This window comes from Pleurodeles waltl, chromosome 7 (genome assembly GCF_031143425.1).
Source record: "Pleurodeles waltl isolate 20211129_DDA chromosome 7, aPleWal1.hap1.20221129, whole genome shotgun sequence".
In the NCBI taxonomy this organism is placed as follows: Eukaryota; Metazoa; Chordata; class Amphibia; order Caudata; family Salamandridae; genus Pleurodeles; species Pleurodeles waltl.
Genome location: NC_090446.1, coordinates 129,886,639 through 129,898,840, shown reverse-complemented (window position 1 = coordinate 129,898,840; position 12,202 = coordinate 129,886,639). Strand labels below are relative to the sequence as shown.

The following is a 12,202-nucleotide window of genomic DNA, read 5'->3' as shown; positions in this document are numbered from 1 at the left end:
GGGGGGTTGTATGAGAAAGTAGCCTCTTTCTAGCCTTGTTACCCCCACTTTTGGCCTGTTTGTGAGTGTATGTCAGGGTGTTTGTCACTGTTTTCACTGTCTCACTGGGATCCTGATAGCCAGGCCCCAGTGCTCATAGTGAAAACACTATGGCCCTCATTCTGACCTTGGCGGGCGGCGGAGGCCGCCCGCCAAAGTCCCGCCGTCAGGTTACCGTTCCGCGGTCGAAAGACCGCGGCGGTAATTCTGACTTTCCCGCTGGGCTGGCGGGCGGTCGCCTTCAGACCGCCAGCCAGCCCAGCGGGAAAGAGGCTTCCACGATGAAGCCGGCTCGGAATCGAGCCGGCGGAGTGGAAGCTGTGCGACGGGTGCAGTTGCACCCGTCGCGTATTTCACTGTCTGCGCAGCAGACAGTGAAATACATGTAGGGGCCCTCTTACGGGGGCCCCTGCAATGCCCATGCCAGTGGCATGGGCACTGCAGGGGCCCCCAGGGGCCCCGCGACCCCCCCTACCGCCATCCGGATCTCGGCGGTCCGACCGCCGGGATCTGGATGGCGGTAGGGGGGGTCGGAATCCCCGCGGCGGTGCAGCAAGCTGCGCCGCCGCGGAGGATTCAATGGGGCCGCGGTACACTGGCGGGACCCCGCCAGTGGTGCCGGTCCGACCGCGGCTTTACCGCCGCGGTCGGAATCCCCATTGGAGCACCGCCGGCCTGTCGGCGGTGCTCCCGCGGTCCTCCGCCCTGGCGGTCAAAGACCGCCAGGGTCAGAATGACCACCTATGTTTTCAGTATGGTTGTTATGTGTCACTGGGATCCTGCTGGTCAGGACCCCAGTGCTCATAGGTTTGTGGCCTATATGTATGTGTCACTGGGACCCTGTCACACAGGGCCCCAGTGCTCATAGGTGTGCATGTACATGTTCCCTGTGTGGTGCCTAACTGTCTCACTGAGGCTCTGCTAACCAGAACCTCAGTGGTTATGCTCTCTCATTACTTTCAAATTGTCACTAACAGGCTAGTGACCATTTTTACCAATTTACATTGGCTTACTGGAACACCCTTATAATTCCCTAGTATATGGTACTGAGGTACCCAGGGTATTGGGGTTCCAGGAGATCCCTATGGGCTGCAGCATTTCTTTTGCCACCCATAGGGAGCTCTGACAATTCTTACACAGGCCTGCCACTGCAGCCTGAGTGAAATAACGTCCACGTTATTTCACAGCCATTTTACACTGCACTTAAGTAACTTATAAGTCACCTATATGTCTAACCTTTACCTGGTAAAGGTTAGGTGCAAAGTTACTTAGTGTGAGGGCACCCTGGCACTAGCCAAGGTGCCCCCACATTGTTCAGAGCCAATTCCCTGAACTTTGTGAGTGCGGGGACACCATTACACGCGTGCACTACATATAGGTCACTACCTATATGTAGCTTCACCATGGTAACTCCGAATATGGCCATGTAACATGTCTATGATCATGGAATTGCCCCCTCTATGCCATCCTGGCATTGTTGGTACAATTCCATGATCCCAGTGGTCTGTAGCACAGACCCTGGTACTGCCAAACTGCCCTTCCTGGGGTTTCACTGCAGCTGCTGCTGCTGCCAACCCCTCAGACAGGCATCTGCCCTCCTGGGGTCCAGCCAGGCCTGGCCCAGGATGGCAGAACAAAGAACTTCCTCTGAGAGAGGGTGTGACACCCTCTCCCTTTGGAAAATGGTGTGAAGGCAGGGGAGGAGTAGCCTCCCCCAGCCTCTGGAAATGCTTTCTTGGGCACAGATGTGCCCAATTCTGCATAAGCCAGTCTACACCGGTTCAGGGACCCCTTAGCCCCTGCTCTGGCGCGAAACTGGACAAAGGAAAGGGGAGTGACCACTCCCCTGACCTGCACCTCCCCTGGGAGGTGTCCAGAGCTCCTCCAGTGTGCTCCAGACCTCTGCCATCTTGGAAACAGAGGTGCTGCTGGCACACTGGACTGCTCTGAGTGGCCAGTGCCACCAGGTGACGTCAGAGACTCCTTGTGATAGGCTCCTTCAGGTGTTAGTAGCCTCTCCTCTCTCCTAGGTAGCCAAACCCTCTTTTCTGGCTATTTAGGGTCTCTGTCTCTGGGGAAACTTTAGATAACGAATGCAAGAGCTCATCCGAGTTCCTCTGCATCTCTCTCTTCACCTTCTGATAAGGAATCGACTGCTGACCGCGCTGGAAGCCTGCAAACCTGCAACATAGTAGCAAAGACGACTACTGCAACTCTGTAACGCTGATCCTGCCGCCTTCTCGACTGTTTTCCTGCTTGTGCATGCTGTGGGGGTAGCCTGCCTCCTCTCTGCACCAGAAGCTCCGAAGAAATCTTCCGTGGGTCGACGGAATCTTCCCCCTGCAACCGCAGGCACCAAAAAGCTGCATTACCGGTCCCTTGGGTCTCCTCTCAGCACGACGAGCGAGGTCCCTCGAATCCAGCGACTCTGTCCAAGTGACCCCCACAGTCCAGTGACTCTTCAGTCCAAGTTTGGTGGAGGTAAGTCCTTGCCTCACCTCGCTGGGCTGCATTGCTGGGAACCGCAACTTTGCAGCTACTCCGGCCCCTGTGCACTTCCGGCGGAAATCCTTCATGCACAGCCAAGCCTGGGTCCACGGCACTCTAACCTGCATTGCACGACTTTCTAAGTTGGTCTCCGGCGACGTGGGACTCCTTTGTGCAACTTCGGCGAGCACCGTTTCACGCATCCTCGTAGTGCCTGTTTCTGGCACTTCTCCGGGTGCTACCTGCTTCAGTGAGGGCTCTTTGTTTTGCTCGACGTCCCCTCTCTCTTCAGGTCCAATTTGCGACCTCCTGGTCCCTCCTGGGCCCCAGCAGCGTCCAAAAACGCCAAACGCACGATTTGCATGTAGCAAGGCTTGTTGGCGTCCTTCCGGCGGGAAAACACTTCTGCACGACTCTCCACGGCGAGAGGGATCCGTCCACCAAAGGGGAAGTCTCTAGCCCTTTTCGTTCCTGCAGAAACCTCAGCTTCTTCTGTCCAGTCGAAGCTTCTTTGCACCCACAGCTGGCATTTCCTGGGCATCTGCCCATCTCCGACTTGCTTGTGACTTTTGGACTTGGTCCCCTTGTTCCACAGGTACCCTAGATTGGAAATCCACAGTTGTTGCATTGCTGGTTTGTGTCTTTCCTGCATTATTCCTCTAACACGACTACTTTGTCCTTAGGGGAACTTTAGTGCACTTTGCACTCACTTTTCAGGGTCTTGGGGAGGGTTATTTTTCTAACTCTCACTATTTTCTAATAGTCCCAGCGACCCTCTACAAGGTCACATAGGTTTGGGGTCCATTCGTGGTTCGCATTCCACTTTTGGAGTATATGGTTTGTGTTGCCCCTATCCCTATGTTTCCCCATTGCATCCTATTGTAACTATACATTGTTTGCACTGTTTTCTAAGACTATACTGCATATTTTTGCTATTGTGTATATATATCTTGTGTATATTTCCTATCCTCTCACTGAGGGTACACTCTAAGATACTTTGGCATATTGTCATAAAAATAAAGTACCTTTATTTTTAGTATAACTGTGTATTGTGTTTTCTTATGATATTGTGCATATGACACTAAGTGGTACTGTAGTAGCTTCACACGTCTCCTAGTTCAGCCTAAGCTGCTCTGCTAAGCTACCATTATCTATCAGCCTAAGCTGCTAGACACCCTATACACTAATAAGGGATAACTGGGCCTGGTGCAAGGTGCAAGTACCCCTTGGTACTCACTACAAGCCAGTCCAGCCTCCTACAGTTCTGCATGACTGGTTAGTTAGAATTTGATTCTAGCTCTACTACTCAAGACACTGATAGCTGCTGCCTTTACTTTGCTTTCTAATGCAGCGTATGAGAGGTAAACATATGTTATTTCATTTTCAATAACCTTGTTGATCTATAAATCTTTATTTGCAGTGGTAAGGTACATGGCCCAAAGATTGTTATGCGACACATCAATTGCTTGTAAAATAAGCTTTAAGGAATAAGGTTCTGCATGTATCACAAAGTAATGATATTTAATAAAAGTGGATTTGCACACTAAATCCTGGTTAAACAACCCAAATTCGAAGTGTACGTGAGTGTGCCAAGCAAACAGAGACAGTAGAAAAACCTTCCATATGCAATGCAATTTATACAAGGTACGTGGAAATGTTGATGGAAAAGCCTGCTACCCGTAAGATAAGGTTGGTAAAATCTTTGGTTTTATAACCCTTAAAATTGCTTCATCTGTTGGGTTATAAATGTTTGAATTCGGTCTCCACAGTGCAAAATGTAGGCCATTAGTTGTTTCATAATGTGGGTTAGATGAATTTGTGGATTATACGTGTCAGACAGCCAAACTGCCAAGTAGTTACATCCTGGTGTATACCCCAGCTTAACACAGCCAGGGTTTCTTTGATTTAATCTTATGTTTTCCAAAAAATGTGATTTCTGTTTTGGAAAAAATTACCACCTATTTGTTGTTTTGGTTGTATTTCTTTAGTTCGTCCAATGCTCACTAAAAACCCAATTCTGTTTGATCTTGTATGACTAAACTGTAAGCATACTGAAGTATCTTTACATTTTGGGGGGTCAATCCTTGGGTGGAAATACCTGACTCTAGTCAGAGCCTCTAAATGTTAAAGGTGAAATAACAGGGGAGGCAATATGCAACCTTGTTCAAGACCTCTATATGCATCTATGTAATTATAAATTTGTTATTAGGGCTCCCGGTTTTATGGTATTTACTGTTTCAACATTTCTGTCTGTATTTATCCATAAATATGTTTTGCTGATTTTTTTCTGTATTTATCTATTTTCATTTTGTGCTTACTGTGTAAATGAATCTGCAATAGGTATCTTTCCACATGTGTTTTACTGATAAATGTATACTCACAACTGAATGTCCAAAAGGTTTCAGCAGTCTACACTGCAATAGCATTATCTGAAAGCACTTACATTGTGGAATGGCATAAATAACTGTAGACCTGCACTTAATCTATTGTCTTTTTTTCATCTCCCCTGCTTTCAATATGTACACCCACAGATCTGGCACTCATGATTGGCAGTAGAAAAAATTCATTAAAAAAATCATATTTTTCGATATTTTTCTGCATTTAAATATAAACACAGACAGGAAAATAAATAGTTTTCTGTCTGTATTTATGTGTAAAAATCAGTAAAAAAGGAAAACTGAGAGCCCTATTTATTATGCATATTTAATTAAATCATTGCATATAATGCCAAATCACTGTATACAAAGTATAATATTGTAGAATCATTGCATACCGTACAAAATCACTATGCAAAAAGTATTCGATTACAAGGCATCAGGCATAAAATAGATTGGACATATGACTTTAGGCAGTGTGAGGCAGCTGTTACTAGCACACACTGCCTAAAGACATGTGTTCCCAAGCTTGTGCCGACCTTCACCCCAACCCGCATCAAAGGGTGAAAATATTGTTCACCGGGTTTAGAGAGGTGCCCCATGTAATCAGTTTAGTCCATAAGATCTGGGGTTCAAATCCGCTGAGTACTGTTCTAAACAAACATTGGGCATCCATAAAGGAATGAGGAATTGTATGTCCTATTGTTCAAACATTATCGATTGCAGAGCAATTTTGTCTAAAACCCACCAGAAAAAAACGGTTTATTCTTTTTTCCCCAACCCATTCTTCCACTTTACTAAGATTCTGGTGTATGGTTTTGCCTCTATTTCCAAAAGTGCTATAAGTCTGTAATTGGGGGGGTCTTATAATGGAGGTGCAATACGGACTCTCACCGTGTATGTGGGACATGTTCGAATGAGTCACAATAAAGAGGAAACAGTCAGAAGGTCCAATAATCAGTATTATTTCAAAACAAAGAGCTGAGGAGGGCATCTGGGGCTGTGCACTATTGCTCCTCACTAGATTTAACACCGTGTTAGTGTGGATCAGTGTATTTGGCTCGTACGGGCGCTCTAAGGTCGTAGATTGATGGTCAACCTGAATGGTATTGCTTCCGAGATTTGGTCAGTTCTTGTATAAAATGTTCTCCTATATTGTACCCATTTCAGATGAGGGTATCCCATTTTTGCTATCAGCCCTTACATTATCTAACATGTTAATAAGCTGTCAAAACGAAGTTAGTCATTTTGTCTCCTTTTAACTCAAGGAAGATCTGGTGGACGCATCTGGTGAGAGGGTGTGGTGGCTCTGCTAAATAATGTATCTTACGCAGGGATCTGTGTTTGACTCTATGACCACAGGTTGAAACCCTGGCGGGTCCACTCATAGTCTGAGGTAGACAAGATGAGTACCACTTGGTTGGGTAACAATTGATATCTGCTATTCAGTGCCAAGATGACCCTGTAGGTGATCTGGACTTTATCAATACCCAAGTTATATTAAAGAGAAAATCTGCAAACACAGGCTGTGACTATGGAGAAGCTGAACTTCTACAGAGCGCAGCAGGTGATTACCAGAAATGCACAGAGAAACTTCTCTGTTAGATTACCACCTGACAGAAAGTTATGCCCAGGCTTCAATGAGGCAGCACACCAGAGAGAGAGTTTCTTTGTGGTATAGATACGTTTCTACAGAATCCCAAGGTCTGAAAAATGAGTTGAGAAGTTAGTGGTCTGTGGAACTCATGCACTAAATGCATGTGCTAAAAGAGGTTGCCATTTGCACACCGGGTTTTACAGAATGCATCTATTTTTTGAGAGCTGACCTATGTATTAATAGGTCAGTTCACAAAATACAGAAACCTAATAGGTTGAGATTTGTCTTACCTCACTAAGTTAGGCTACAATCACAGACATGGTTGTTTGGTGGGGTCTGCAGCCAACCATGTCTGTGATTGCTTTATCATAAATCATTCTTTTTACTTTTTAAATGCATCCTGTTTTCCTAATTTAACCCCTTAGCTGCTGCCCCCCTACACCAGTGCTGAGGTAGCTTGCGCTTAGGACCCCATTAACTTTTGCCTATATAAGCTATCCATGCCAAATTTGCATCCTTTTTTTCAGACATCCTGCAGATTCTAAAGGTACCCAGAGTTTGTTGGTCCTTTAGATGATACCGAGAAATTAGCCAAAATACAGCTAATGTGTGTTTTTTTGGGGGGAAATGGGAAAAAAGTGCTGCAGAAAAGAGCATCTGTTTTTTCCCTCTGCAAATGGGATCAACAAAAGATTTGCGGTGCTAAAATCACCATCTTCGCAGCTTTCAGGAACAGGTAGACTTGAATCAGAAAACCAAAGTTTTCAACACAGTTTTGGCATTTTACCGGGACATAACCCATTTTTACAATTTTTGTGCTTTCAGCCTCTTTCCAGTTAGTGACAGAAATGGGTATAAAACCAATGGTGAATTATGGACAGCTAAACATTTCTGAAAAGTAGACGCAATTCTGAATTCAGCAAGGGGTCATTTGTGAAGATCCTTCAAGATTTTCCTACAGAAAGTAACAGTTTAAATAAAACACTATTGAAATTGAGTTGAAAGAAAACAGCAATTTCTGTCTACGTTTTCTTTTTTTAACTTTTTCCATCTATGGCAGATTTTTGAAAGCAATATACTGTTACATCTGCTGGACCCTTCTGGGTGCGAGGATATATAGGGCTTGCAGGTTCATCAAAAACCCAAGGTACCCAGAGCTAATAAATGAGCTGCACCTTGCAATGGGTTTTCATTGTATACCAGGTATACAGCAATTAATTTGGTAAAACATAAAGAATGAAAAATAGATATCAAGGAAACCTATGTATTTCTGAAATGGGCACAAGATATGGAGTTTAGAAGCAGTGGTTATTTGCACATGTCTGAATTCAGGGGTACCCATACTAGCGTGGATTACAGGGCATTTTTCAAAATGACTTCTTTCTTACATACTCTCTTACATTTGGAAGGCACATATGTAGAGAAAAACAATTGGCAATAACACTTGTTCTTCTTTGCTGTGTTCCTCCAAGTCTCCAGATACAAATGGTACCTCACTTGTGTGGGTAGACCTAATGCCCGCAACAGGAAACGCCCCAAAACACTACATGTACACATCACATTTTTCCAATGAAAACAGGTGCGTCTTTTGCGAAGTGCCTAGTTGTGGATTTTGGGCTCTAGCTCAGCCGGCACATAGGTAAACCTAGCAAACCTATATATATTTTAAAACTAGACACCTAGGGGAATCCAGAATGGTGTAACTTGTTGGGCTCTCACCAGGCTCTGTCACCCAGAATCATGTGCAAACCTCAAAATGTTTCTAAAAACACAAATTTTCCTCACATTTCAGCGATGCAAAGTTCAGAATCTGAGGGGAGCCACAAACTTCCTTCCACCCAACATTCCCCCCAAGTCTCTCGATAAATATTGTACCTCACTTCTATGGGAAGGCCAAGTGCCCGTGACAGGAAATGCTCCAAAACACTGCGAGGACACATCACATTTTTCTAATGAAAAGGGACACATTTTTTTGCAAAGTGCCTACCTGTGGATTTTGGGCTCTAGCTCAGCCAGCACATAGGGAAACCTAGCAAATCTATATATTTTTTAAAACTAGGCACCTAGGGTAATCCAGAATGGGATGACTTGTGGGGCTCTCGCCAGGTTCTGTCACCCAGAATCCTTTGCAAACCTGAAGACTTGGCTAAAAAACACTTTTTCCGCACATTTCAGTGATGGAAAGTTCTGGAATCTGAGGGGAGCCACAAACTTCCTTCCACCCAGCATTCACCAAGGTCCCCTGATAAAAATTTTACCTCACTTGTATGGGTAGGCCAAGTACCCACAACAGGGACAGTCCCTAAACGTATTGTGGCGATAATAATAATAACTAAGGTGAATGTACTAATTAATCCTGGGACCGGGAACCATTTAGGGAAACCTGCCAAACCCAGACATTTCTGAAAAGTAGACATCAAGGGGAGTCCAGGGAGGTATTGCTTGTGAGGATTCTCCAAAGTTTCTTCCCCCAGAATGCCCTGCAAAAGTAAACTGTTGAATAAAACACTATTTTTCCTTGCATTTCTGTGATGTAAACTACAGGACTATGCAGGGATCCACAAACTGCTTACCAGCCAGCTTTCCCCAACTTGTCCCAATAACAATGCTACCCCACTGGTGTGCGTGGGCTTAGTGCCCATGACAGGATTGGATCACACAACGATCAATGGTAGTCCTTACATGAGGGCTACCGTTTGACCCTGGGGATAAGTGGGGAAATGCTGGGTGGTAGGAATTTTGTGGATCCCTGCATGTTCCTGTAGTTTGCGTGACAGAAATGCTAGGAAAAATAGAGTTTTTATTCAAGTTTTCACCTTTGCAGGATGTTCTGGGCAAGAAAACTTTGGCAAATCCACACAAGCCACACTTCCGTGGACTCCCCCGGGTGCCTAGTTTTCAGGCAAGTCTGGGTTTGGTAGGTTTCCCTATAGGGCTGCCAAGCCCAGGACCCAAAACGCAGATGCCCGTCTTACAAAACCAGGTTGTTTTGTGATAGATAATTTTGATGTCTCCACAATACGATTTTGTCGTGGCCCTGTGCAGAGATGGGGGTTACCCAATCCGTGTGAGTCATCCAGCAGTACTGCAAAGTGGGTTTGTGTACTAACCACACTAACCCCATTTTGAGCGTAAGGCCTAAAATGATCTTCAATTCCGCCAGCAAAGTGGGAGTCCACTGGCGCGCCTCCATGCTCCTTTAGAGATTGTTCTGCACACAGATTTGTCTGCTGCACAATTTGCTGAAGGAAGACAACATCCAAAAAGAGATGGACGTAGTCGACTGGCAAAAAGTTGGCCGTATCGACTTTACATCCAGCGTCACCAGTAAAAGGTGAAATTTGGGTCTGAACTGAATTGGGGGGGCTGCCAAGAGAGCACTCTGCCTGTGCTTGCCACTGCACACACCGGCTCTCTGGTTTGGGCTATCCCGCTGTTGCCCCGCTGCACAGACTGTGCTTGTGAAGGGACAGTACAACTGTCCTCATCGTCTCCCTCATAATCATTGGAAGAGGTGTCGTCGGATGGGACTCCACTGACTGAAAAATCACTCCCAGATTCTGCTCTATTGTCTTCTCCCTTCAGGTGCTGTCTCAGAATCTGCTGTCTCAGTCTCGGATGCTGCCTCAGAGCTGTGCGCCACAACCCGAGTTACGGCTTCAGCAGCAGTCATCCAACAAGACGCCATCTCTGCTACTGGCTAAACTGTCCCTCTAAAACACTAGCCTACGTAGGTGGCAGATATGGGGACAAAATGCTAGTGTGTGTGTGTTTGTGTGTGATGTGTGCAACATTAAATGTCAGTCACCTTACCTTCGCTTCTTCCCTCAATCAGCAGGGTCTCTGAACACACTGAAAAAAACAAAAAAGACACAGTATTACTTCACCTTGCCATATACCCATGATCACCCAGTGTGATAATCTTTTTCGCAGCTGTCCCTCCCATGACCTCCTCCTTGGATTCCCTTACTACCACCCAGCAAATTTGACGTTTATCTCTCCATAGCCCCCTCGCACATACATTTAATTTGTTTTAAAGAGCAGGTAACGGCTGGCTTTACTAATCCACTCAGCAAACCACATAAAATACAGATCTATTCTCTGCAGCAGGCATATAAACCTTCTGCACTACTTATGGTGTAAAAACTGCCACTAGTCAAAAGTTCGATCTCTTTCACTAGCAGGAACATATTTTTTTAGTTATAGTTAATTTTATTGCTACATATATATTATATATATATATATATATATATATATATATATATATATATATATATATATATATATTATATATATACATATATATATACATATATATATATATATATATATATATATATATATATATATATATATAAATAAAACACCTATACACATATATAAGGAGAGAGTGTTTCTCTCTCCATATATATATATATATGTAAAGAGATCACTTTTATATGTGTGTGTAGTTTCCCTGGGGGCCGATCGCAGCCCCCAGGAAAACTACACATGCAATGACAAAAGTGATCTCAATATATATATATATATATATATATATATATATATATATATATATATATACACACACACACCTATACACATATATAGGGAGAGAGTGCCTCTCTCTCTCTCCATATGTATATGAAAAGAGATCACGTTTATATGTGTGTGTGGTTTCCCTGGGGGCCGATCGCAGTTCCAGGAAAACCACACATGCAATGACAAAAGTGATCTCTATACAGTATATATACACATACATATATACATACAGGCCCTGTGGATAACCCCCTATAGCCACCCAACCTTACACTGTGCACAGCCTTCACCAATGTGTAGGGGAGGTAGCCCGCAAGACCTGGCCTGCAGCCAGACCCTGTGGCCAACCTCCATAACCACCCAACCTCATGCTGCACATTGCCCTTTGCCCGTGCGTGGCGGGAGGTGTCCGGGGCCTTGCTAGGTGTGAGACTACGTTGTCTGTCTGGGTGTGAGAGTGTGTACATCAGTGTTTTAGTGGGTATATCAGTATGTGCATGGGTGTGTGAGTGGGTGCATGAGGGTGTCAGTGGGTCAATGAGTGGGTGTGTAACAGTCTGAGTGGGTGTGTGAGTGGCTGCGTAGCTATTTGAGTGGGTCTGAGGGGGTGCGTGAGAGTCTGACTGGGGCTCTGAGTGAGTCCATGAGGGTCCAAGTGGGTCTGTGAGTGGGTGCCTGAGTGTCTGAGAGGGTCTGTGAGTGGGTGTGTGAGTGTTCGAGTACATCTGTGAGTGGGTGCGGAAGTGTCTGAGTGGGTGTGTGAGTGGGAGAATTGATTGAGAGACAGAGAGAGAGAGAGAGAGAGAGAGAAAGTGAGAGGGAGATATATAGAGTTTTTTAGGCTTTGATTTCTGATATACTTAAAATGAGATATTTCTAACCAAATTAAAATAAAAAATTTATATACATTTATTTAATTTCGTTTTTTTTATTTAAAAAAAATGGTAATGAGTCCAGTTGGACTCGAACTCCCAAAGGTCAGTGTGAAGGTCTGTGACCTTCACACTGAGCTACGGGGTTTTAATTAAAACATTTTTTTTTAGCCCTTTATGGGCTATCTGGGACCATGAGGGAGCCCTCAAGGGCTCCCCCGCTGTCCCTTCTTATTTTTTATTTTATTTTTTAAATATTTTCAATAAAATGCCCTTTACAGGCTACCTGACACTGCAAGGCTTCCCCTGCAGTG

The 12,202-nt window shown here is 44.9% G+C and overlaps 1 long non-coding RNA gene across 1 annotated transcript in view; it reads right to left on the bottom strand.

Annotated features, from left to right (window-relative positions):
• The window catches only part of LOC138247213 (uncharacterized), a 63,779-nt gene that overhangs the window by 29,071 nt on the left and 22,506 nt on the right, over positions 1-12,202 (bottom strand). The window contains exon 2 of the long non-coding RNA XR_011194366.1: positions 10,312-10,350. This is a non-coding gene — a long non-coding RNA (uncharacterized lncRNA). The remainder of the gene's footprint in view (positions 1-10,311; positions 10,351-12,202) is intronic.